This window comes from Cuculus canorus, chromosome 10, assembly GCF_017976375.1.
Source record: "Cuculus canorus isolate bCucCan1 chromosome 10, bCucCan1.pri, whole genome shotgun sequence".
Taxonomy (NCBI): domain Eukaryota; kingdom Metazoa; phylum Chordata; class Aves; order Cuculiformes; family Cuculidae; genus Cuculus; species Cuculus canorus.
This window is the reverse complement of record NC_071410.1, coordinates 18,001,241-18,011,806: the sequence shown is the minus strand read 5'-3', so window position 1 is coordinate 18,011,806 and position 10,566 is coordinate 18,001,241. Positions and strand designations below refer to the sequence as shown.

The following is a 10,566-nucleotide window of genomic DNA, read 5'->3' as shown; positions in this document are numbered from 1 at the left end:
TCTGTTTGTGCTGGATACCACATTAAGAAGTGCTCAAGAAACCCAAGTCCTAGACCTGAGGAATCTCACTGCTCTGTCTTGTGGAGGGCAACGTGATTGAGGCAACAGAATTTCAGCCAATGTACGGAAGTATGTATATATTTTTTGGGGCGATTTTAGAATTGGTGGCAGAATGAGGGTAAGGGTCTAAGGACAAAGTTCCAAACTTGCCTACTTGGGTCTTGGGATCAACTGCCTAAATAAATGATGTGATTTCCAAAGGAGGAAGGACCCGCCTTTTCTACTTATTGTTGATTTGGTGTCAAACACGGATCTGGTGGTTTTAGTAATCCTCTTGTGAATTAACAAGTGAAACAGAATCGTTCTGGTTCATTTCTGATTCACAAGAACCCCCATTTAGCGAGAATTGCTGTAGCTAAGATCTGTAGTCCTTAGGAGAACAGGTTATAGACAAGCGCATGCAGACGAACATCAGAGCTTGACTTTCAGGTACGCAGTTTTTCCTTGGTTCTGTCCCATTTGAAAATTGCAGGTACTTTCTCTCCCTGAAAAATTACACCTTTGCGTGGCATGGCTAAGCACAGGTTTGAGTCCTGACTCAAATATATTACATGGTAATATATCTCCAATTACTAGATGCTGAATGGGGAAGATTTCTTTATTGGGATAAAGGGGTGCTTATTACAGTTGTCTCCATTCATAACTGTTTTTCTTCAGATTTGGGCTAGAATTACAAGGCTACTGAGTCATTAGGCCTTCAGTATTTGGCCAAGTGTACCAGAGAATATGTACCTGTGTAATTCTACCCCTCAGTGTATTACACTCCAGTACAACTTGCCATGTGGCTGCTGATTGATGCACAATTTTTCTCTCCACAGTGTTTGTATCTTGCATGTACCTTTTGTGTTGTAATTCACGCTGTAATTTCATGCCAGGACAGCAGCATTTCCTTCCCAGCTGTTGAATGGAGAGGCGGGATAGAAGTTAGAAGGAGGGCATCCTGGTAAAATCCCTTCATTGTCGTCTTCTTTCTTCCTTTTTTTTTTTTTCCAAACATGCTTTGGGAAACAAGAAAAGGGTGGTAATTATTCTAAGAAGTTTGTATCGGATTCATAGGCTCATAGCTGCTAAGGGGTGGTGGGGTGCTGAGTTAGAAGTGAGTCACTTCCTCCTTTGTTTTAACTGATGGAGAAGAAGATAAAGAAGGCTGTTCAAGTTGCAAAGCATGTTTAGGATGCTGGAGTCTGTAAAGAACAAGATCTTAAAAGACTGTTACACTCTATCATTGAAGGCTTACCAGGACTTCAAATTCTATCCTAGACCAGCATAACCAGGAATTTTAATCAGTGTTTTAAAGCAGTACAGTGGGGCCATATTTAACAAACTTGACAGGCAGTTACTTCAGTAGTTCTCCAGAGTTTCTTAAACTAAGAAGCTCTCAGTCACCAGGATGTAAGTCATTGGGTGTCTTTCAGCTGAAATTTGGAGCTGATTCATTCTTCCAGATTTGTCTTTTTTTGCTGTAGTTAGGTAATAAAAAGGATGGCAACAGCATAATTCCTCTCTGGGACTCAGAACATACCTAGCCAGTTCTAGTCCTCCTCAAATAAAAAATGCTGTAATTTATTAAATCTTCTAAGTGTGCGCTTTTAACTATAGCAGCCTTTTACAGAATTATCTGTGACCACGGAGGGATACGTGTTTCTATCGGCATCACTCAGTATCGGTCAAATATAAAAAAGAGTACAGCAAAGGTCTGTCTAGCACCATATCCTGCCTCTTGATAGTGGCCAATAACTTGTCTATGGAAAACAGGATGAGTATAGAGCGATACTTCCTTTGGTAAACTCTCTCAGCTTCCAGTGGTTTCTGGTTTAGAGACCTTTCTGAGCTGGAGGCTGCAGCTGTATCACATTGTTTTTGATATTCCTTGATGGACCTTTTTCCATAAAATTGTCTAATCATTTTTTTGAAACACACTTGTATTTTTGGCTGCCATAACATCCCGTGGCAGTGAGTTCCACAACATCATTAGGTATTATGTGAAAATGAACTTCCTTTTATTTGCTTTTGAACACGCGTGCTGCCTGCCAGTTTGAGTTGGTGCCCTATTTTCTCTGTTAACACTACCTCAATATAATAGTTGCTGTTTACCTTTTCCATGCTGTAACATCTTGTCTTGAACTTCGTTGTTATTTTCCTGGTTTTCCAGGTTGAAAGGCTCTGGCTTGCTTAAGTTTTCCCCATGCTAAGACTTTCTAATGTCTCCTGTGTGGCTTTGGTACACCGTTGTTCTTGGCCTTTCTGTAGCTTTGTGTTTCCACAGTTGCTGGAACCACGCTCAGTATCGAAGAGGTGGGCACGCTATGGATTTTTGCAGAGGAATAATGTCATTTTCTGGTTTTTTTCTCCTTCTTCTTCTAATAATTTCCAACAGAGTGTTTTTTTCCCAAATGTAGTGTCAACTGCCAATCTTTTCAGAGAACTACCCACTTCTCCAGGATTTCTTTCAGGATGGCTAATAGCTGATTTAAAGCACAGTGGGAACAGCTTTTTCCTCATACATTATTTTTCATTTATGAACTTTGAATTAAATTTACTATTTTAACACCCACTCACTGAATAAATTTTAGGTTTCATTTCTGAGGATGGCTTTGTATCATCAGGAGCCTACCTGCAGCATTTCCAGATCACTTATGGAATGTGAAACAGCAGTAGTCAAATCACAGACCTTATTCAGAGTCTGCTGGGGCGCTCCCCACATCACTGAAGCTGAACATGTATTTTTCTTGGTTATGGTCTTTTCACTAGTTACATCACTTATTCTCTCATTCTTCTTGCAGTAAGGCTCATTTATGAGCTACATTTCATACCATTGTTAATTGTCTGGCAATTTCTCATGGGGTACCTGTGGGGATGATCAGTTAATCCTCCTATCATTTTGTTATTTTCATCTGTGCTGCTGCCTTAAATTAATTCTCCTTGCGAAAAAAGGCTGTAGGTTTTTGTATTAAACATGGATACAAATATTCATTGAGCTTTCTTGCTCTCACCTTGTCACCTGGGAGCATTTTTTAAATACCTCGGTCATCTCTTGGTACTGTGAACTGTTCAGTACCTGAGGCACAGATTTGCGCATTGGAACAGAGCTCATATTTTTCTGTGTTCAAGTTAAGCTTCTTTGGGATTTTTGGCCCAGTAGCTGAACTTCTCTGTCTTTCTCTTCGAGGATAATAAGACTGGTTCTCTTGCTGGAGAACTAAAACTGAAATGTATTAGTATGTGAGGTGAAGTTATAAAGTCTGAGCTCAGAGTTATTTTACAAGTGAGTGATGTAATGAAACATCCTAAAAAAAAAGGACAGAGGGACAGAAACAGGAAAGATATAATAAATTAAAACCCCCTTTTCCTGATTATGATAAGAGGCTATCATTTTGGCATTTTTGATGGCTGAAGCTTTTCAGCTTAACTGGTAATGGTTCAGATAAGTAACATTACTCAAGTTCATTGACATAGTATTGGGTCAATTTGTGTAGTATGCTTGCAACGAAACTCATGAAAATGTTTAGAAATGTAAATAACCCCTTTTGCTAATTCTTTTGCAATTACTCTTTTCTGTATATGAGTTCTTTGTACCTTACTAGGTTTGCTCTTTTCTCTAATGAATTAGTTAATTAAAATACAGCGTTATTCTTCTCTTGTCAAAAGAGCAGACAGACATTTTGCAAACTTGACTAGATAAATGTTAATGATATGAGTATTCCATTGTCGACCAACTACCCTACAGATAGTGTTGCTTCATCACTATAACTCTGTGGAGAGAGGAACTAACTGGTTATGAAAACCACTGTAAAAGCATCCAAACGATAGGGAGGAAATATTGAAGAGAGCACAGTCTTTCTTGCATCTGATTGACACCCATGAAAATGGGCATTATCCTCCCTCAGTGTGAGATGTGTTTCCTTTCAGGACAGCTACCCGAGTTTCATAACATGAATTTCATTTAAATCTATCATGAAAAATCAGGAGTTAACAGAATGCAGTTTCTATAGAATTAACCTAACCTAAATGCAGTGAGTGGTAATCACAGTTTGGGTCGATAGAGTTCCACGTGAGATCTCAAAATGTTTATTTTACTGCATCCTTTACTATGTTTGTGTAGCATCACTGTTGCCTTTTCCAGATGGGAACATGTAGAAGTGCAAGAGGGAGGTGGTTTGCTCAAGGAGATGAGATTCTCTCCTCAGTGCAGTTAACTGGTGCCTTACTAGCACTTGTGTTAGCTCTGCTTTGATTTGAGTAGTCACCTGGATTGTCTTGCATTTCCTTTGTGAGCCTCTAGCATTCCTTAATAGCATGTCTTGCAAGAAAGTTACCCTAAGGATGCGCAGGGCCCAGAGCAACAAGCACAGAGTGTGCTGGCTGCAAAGCCTTTCTTGTCTGGGGATCCTTAAGAGAAAGAAAACTGCATTGTGTGGTTCTTTGTGCTGAGGAAGGATGAGCCTCACTTATGTTATATTTCTCAGTTAACTGTGATAGGATTATCTGTCCTAAGTATGGGAGGTGGGGAAGGCACGAAAGCTTGATCTGCATCTCTCCTGAGAAGCGGTTCCAACACCAAAAATCAAAACCTTGTTTTGGTGTTGAAGATGGTAGTTCTGGTTCTGGGTGATATAGCTCGGTCTGAAGCATCACCAGCCTCAGAGTTTTGCCTATGGATGGGAAGCAGAATTCAGGTTGACACCACGAGTGTTAACTCTGTTAGTGAGTTTAGAAATATAGAGCTGACCCCAGCTAAGCCTAGACCTTAGAAGTCTGGATATTCAAACCTCTGCTTTAATAGCATTGGATATTCTTAGCTCCTTAGAAGGAGCATCTTCTCATACAGTGGTCTAAAAATGCTGGGAAATCCTGTTTCTGAGGTTTCCTAAAAGGTTAGAAACTTCTCGGGTATCGCTCTCAGCAAAATGTGAAATTTAAAATATCCTTCTCAGAAACTGGGGAGTATCATTGCATCAATTGCGTTGAAGATCATGCTGAGGCCATATTTTAATGTAGTTAGAGCCTGATTCTTTCATTAGAGAAAACAGAAGAGAATGCAAAAATGGAAAATGAAATAACACTTCTGAAGCTTTCTTTGCAAACAAATTAGAAAACTTAAGGCCAGGATAAGAACACAGTGGCTATCAACTGGAATAACTCAGTTTAGGCTTGATAGAAGGAAATGACAGGTCTCAAGTATATGCTACCTTACAGGAAGACTGTGATGAAACCCAGCCAGCTCTGAGAAAAACAAAACCTATTGATTTTATTCCAAGGGAAGAAGGAGAAAAAGAACAGATGTATGTATTCTTCTGTCCACTTACTGCAATCTGCAGTGCTGACTTAGAAACAGATAATAGGTTTGCCGCCTTCTTGTGCTTCCTTCTGTAGAAATGCTCTGGCTTAGATGCCAAAAAGATTCAGTTTGGGGTAGTAGAGAGGAGCGGGGGGAATAAGGACCTCACACAAGAACTGACCTAAACTCTAAGGAGGTTTGTATAATCTAATTTACAATAAAATGGTATTTACAGTGTTATCAGACAAAGCTTAGCAGTGTTAAGTTAAACAGCACATAATGTGATTAGTGGGGGAGTCATGCCCATGATGTCATACACATTCTCTGAACTCCAGGAATGAGCAGATAATGTCTCAGGCATTTATTCTCTCGTGACACATAAGAAAAGCTCCATAAAGATTTGGGGGATGGGAAGGTAACGTGCATGTACACATGCTTAAGAGTGCGCCTGCGTGCACACAGCTACAGTGGAACTGACAACACTGTAGACAGCCTCTCCCTTTGGCGCAGAACTCAACCTGTGGTTGCACCCTGCTAGCATAGCACTGTGTAGTGGTTAAAACAGGCCTTTGGGTATAGTTTAGGAGCTCTAAGTTCTATTCTTGACTCTGCCACAGACTTGGTTTTTGACCGCTAAATCTTCTTTGCCTCTGGTAACTCTATTTTAACTAGTAGAGGTAGTCAGCCGTATCTGCAAAGTGCCCGGAGTGAAGAGCTGTATGTAGATGGAAACCACTGGCATTCAGTTCATTATGCAGAACAAATACAGCTAGACCACAAAGAGCTCTGCTGTAGATAACAGCAAGCAATTTCACAGTTAGCAATGGCCCATTCATAGCGAATTAAATCTTTATTTTTCTGTGTCTCTGAGGCATGCAAAATGGTATTAAAATATGTGGCTAGTCTAATTAATCTGTTAAGCAATACAAATCCCAGCTATAGGTTCACATCAAGGATAATCTAGACTATATTTCTTTTAAGGCATGGTTTGTTTTAAAAGCTTGTTCTAAAAGCTTCTGAATGAGGCAAAGCTCCCCTTAAACTTCAAAATTATTGTAGCAGTTGTGAAAGGACAGATTCTGGGGTAATTCCATTGAAGAAAAGTACTTTACCTCCTGTGTCCAGTGGGAACAATGAGCTTAGAATCTAGCCCACATTGTTTCATTCATGCAAGAAACACAAAGATTGCATGAATGTTCTTTCCGTCATGGTGTGAAGGTAATATAAATTGTTTAACTCCAGTGTAGAGCTTGACTAGATAGTATTCCTGTTTTCAGTGATGCATGGGATGAATATGGGCTAGACTTGAGTTCCAATGAGAGCTGCAGATGTGGAGAATGAGATGGAGCCTGCAGACAGAGCTGAAAAATCTTGAAGAAAAGTGGTGGGCAGGAACAAACAAGTGAGGCTAGAAGTCATGGCTCATGCAATGTCAGCTCTATTATATGTTAAAATCAACTGCAACACCTGTGTGATACCCATCTTTTATCACAACCAGTAGTCACTGTCTTGGCTGCAATGCTGATGTTTATGGCTTTAGTTTGGATTTGTTGAGAAATGTGTGCATGAATTTTATTTGACTGCAGAGGGGTGCCACGAAGAATAAATCTTTGTTGTTCAGAAAGGGTAAGCCAAACTTTTGTCTCTGTGGCAGATAAATCAGGAGCAGCAGCCAAGTGTAATATGAACAGAGTAGAGCATTGGCCAGGCTGATCAGACGTGTGGGATGTACTAATAACAACAGGGAATGAAACTGAACCTTACAGGTAGACACCTTTTAAATAATCAAGGCTGACAGTTTTACTACAGTAGCACAGTTTAACACTTTCTAGGTATGTGCTACGTCATACGTGCCGCTGATATTAAATAGTCTGCAAGCATTACACAGTTTATTTAGAGGAGAACTTTCATTTCAGGCATTTCTACATTTGTTTTTTTTTTTTTTCTTCCACTCTTACAGTCATTACAAAGGGAATGTCTTATTGTTGCAGATGGTATTCCCAGTGGATGACTCTGAATGATGTACCAGAAAGGCATTTTAAATGATGTAGATTAAACTCACGCAGGACTAGGCATCCCAGATATATTCTCAAACACAGAACATTTCAGGAATGAGTATTTCTGACATTCCATATTAAAACCAAGTGCAAATAGTTATCTGGTACTTGGGCAATCAGAGACGCTGTGTAGAGGCAGATAGTGCACAGTGCCTTGACTCTTGAGGACTGGCCTGGGTTATGGACACGCTGCATTGCCTTGGTGAGCTGTCCTGTCCTGTGCCTTGGTTTACCCACCTGTAAAAAGTGGGGCATGATGCTTTGTAAAGCATCTGGCCAAGGAAAACTGTTTTGAATGGCTAGTGACAAATGCTAGTTAGGGACATACACGGTCCTTAAAGTAAAAAAACTTCACAAACTATACAGCCTGAATATCTCAATGAACAAAATGCCTTCCTCCCAGCTCTCACAGGAAGCAAGTTAATTGGTAGGCCAATAACTATAATGAGGCAGAACCTGGGGTTTTGCCCGTGTAGAGTGAGATCCTCCCCTTGGGGCCAAACTCCTGTTCCATATTATGAAAGCAGTAAAAGGTCCCCTCAGCAGGTGCTGCATAAAGGCCTTTCAGCTTTGCCTTTGCAGTGCTGGAATTGCCGAGCTATTGCTTTCCTGAGTCTCCAGATGAATTCCTCAGCTCAATGTGGAACAGCTGTGAGATAGATACAGCCTTGAGAAAAGGGGTGGCAAAGTAACACAACAAATGGGGATTTAAGCAAATAGCACAGAGCTGCAAAACAACACTGGCATGTTTCTATTTGGCCTTTCTTCTGGTAAGGGAGACCCTCTTGGTATTATAGTTCTGAGAAGAGAGATAATGTGTGATTGTGTGCCACTAAGGGCCGTATTGTATAGTGAGAACTACTATGTAACACTGGCTGTGTTTGTTAATGCAACGAATGGCAGCATGGTTTACCTAGAATGATGCTCAAGAACTTTACATCCTGAAGAAACTTCTTTCTTATAACTGTGTACTGCTACTGCCTCTGTAGAGTTAATGAAGGATAGCTTTCCAAAGCACTTAGACTTTAGCAATTGGCACCAGGAAGTGTGTTAGAAGTTGCAATGAGATGGGAAGTCTGAGAAGGTGGAAGGAATTCTTCTAGTAGAATTTGATTACAGCAGAGTGGCATTTATCTTCCTTCATATATGGTTGCAGAAGTAGCTGCTTTCTTCTTTATTGAAGCCTTCTGAAATAGTTCGCACAAAAAAGAGCTTTCTCAAGTAAGAAAAGATTATAAGAGCTGCGAATTGTGTGAATTACTGTTTTGTAGTTGTCCTCAAAAAAGGTACTTTTAGCAATGCTTTTCTTTTTAATATTTTTGAAAAGAAAACGTATTGTATGTCAAGTCTCCCTGTCTGAGTCTCCAGAAGACTTCTGGAGAGCTTTTTGGAGATCGGTCTACCTCTTCAAATACTGACCATACTGATTTTATCTGAGTGATTGCTTAATTATAAGTGTTGTGTCTGGAATATAAAATGTGCAGGAGAAAAAGTAAAATGAAGGAAGAGTTTGTAACAAGCAGAATATAACTAGCTGATGACTGTCGCAGGATAATGTCTTGGAGAAATCAACGCCATTATGAAACTGCCATTTTTTCTTGTTTCCGTATCGTAAAATTTCCTTGAAATCCTTTGGTTTTGAGTGTGTGTGCACTTTACAAAGTGATCAGAAGCTAAACAGCACCATCTGTGAGAGAAGATAAATGACCTACCAGCAAATCATCTCAGTTAAAAGGAAGACCAAAATCTGTGGAATAGGGGAGTGAGTTTTAAATTAGCCTTTTCACTTAACTTTGCCCTAATGAAGGGCTAATCTTTGGACCCCTGCAAAACAAATGAGAGCATCTAGTTAGATCCAACGGAAACTAGTCTTTTAAAAGGCTTTTTCCTTATGAACCTAATTGGAAGCAAAATAAATCCTTTGATAGCTGTCTTCATTTAACAGTATCTTTCCTTTTTTCCTGATTTATATACAGTAAACTAAGGACTCTTAATTACAAACACATTTGCCTTTTTGCAGATGGACAACTAAATATGCTTGGGTGAACCTGGCTAGAGCCCTCACAAATACGGTGCAGGGATCTGCAGTGCCAGTTCTTTACAGACTGCCTGGGAAGAGCGTTCCCTGGAAGGCAGGAAGGCAGCCTGCACTCCGTGTATCAAGGCAGCAGTGTGTGCGGAGTTAAGTGGAGTGAGGGCCACTGTGGAAATTAGCTGAGTTTATACAAGTTAAATTCTGACTTGGGATTTCAAGAATATTTTGTTCATTTAATTATCTCATTCTTCTATTTTTACATGTAATGGCAAAATAAGTATTTCTTTTTCTAAAATCTGACAAAATGATAGAAAAAACATTGGACGCTTGGTTGCAGTAGTAGCAAGATTGGGTCTTTAAGGCAGAAGGAAGGAATGTGTCAATCATGGCCCCTCTAAAACAGGGACTTTGTTATAGCATTAGCTTGGTAGTAGAATACGACCTTATCACTGTTAAAGATTACTTGAAGTATCAGCTTGGCTGGCCTTAAAATGGCTCTGTTCTCAGTTGCATTTTCAATTGCTGCAGCTGGCATAGGGCTCTGTAATTTGAAGAGATGGCCATAAAGATGCTTTGCGGAATTTGGCCTATGTATTCAAGTAAATAACTTCAGGAATGAATAAAAGCATGACTACCTTGGATATTTTCTCTTTGACTTTTTTTAAAAAAAATAATTTTTTTTTTGTTTTTTTGTTTTTTTACAAATTTTGAAAGCAAGTAAAGCTTCAACACCCTTAACTTGGGGGTACTTGGAATTTATACCAAACCTGGGAAAATTGATACCTGTCTGATGGAAAGTCACTGAAGTCCATGTAGGCTAAAATGTGAATTTTTGTCCACCTTCAGGGATTGAAGAGGTAAAGTGCAGTTTTGAGCAGTAGATATTCTGAGTACTGTAATCAGAGGGACATAGGAACAGTCTTCGTGTAGCACATAATGTGCTGTGCTTGTGTGCTGTTCTTGTGTCTTCAGCTCTGAATTTGCTCTGAAGCCTAGAAACCAGACGACATCTTGAGAAAATGAATATTAGGTGTAACTTATTCTTTGGTACTTTTGAGAAATCCATTTTGCTTTGAATTTGTATCCTTGAAGATGGTATTTTGAAGGGAACTAGCTCAACTCTCTACCTTGAAATT

General features: G+C 39.6%; 1 long non-coding RNA gene across 2 annotated transcripts in view; it reads left to right on the top strand.

Annotated features, from left to right (window-relative positions):
• Positions 1-10,566, top strand: part of LOC128853221 (uncharacterized) — a 77,055-nt gene continuing 66,489 nt past the window's right edge. The window contains exon 1 of one of the 2 annotated variants that reach the window (XR_008451564.1): positions 1-121. This is a non-coding gene — a long non-coding RNA (uncharacterized LOC128853221). Of the gene's footprint in view, positions 130-10,566 lie in introns of both variants that reach the window. The other variant, XR_008451563.1, reaches the window with a different exon arrangement.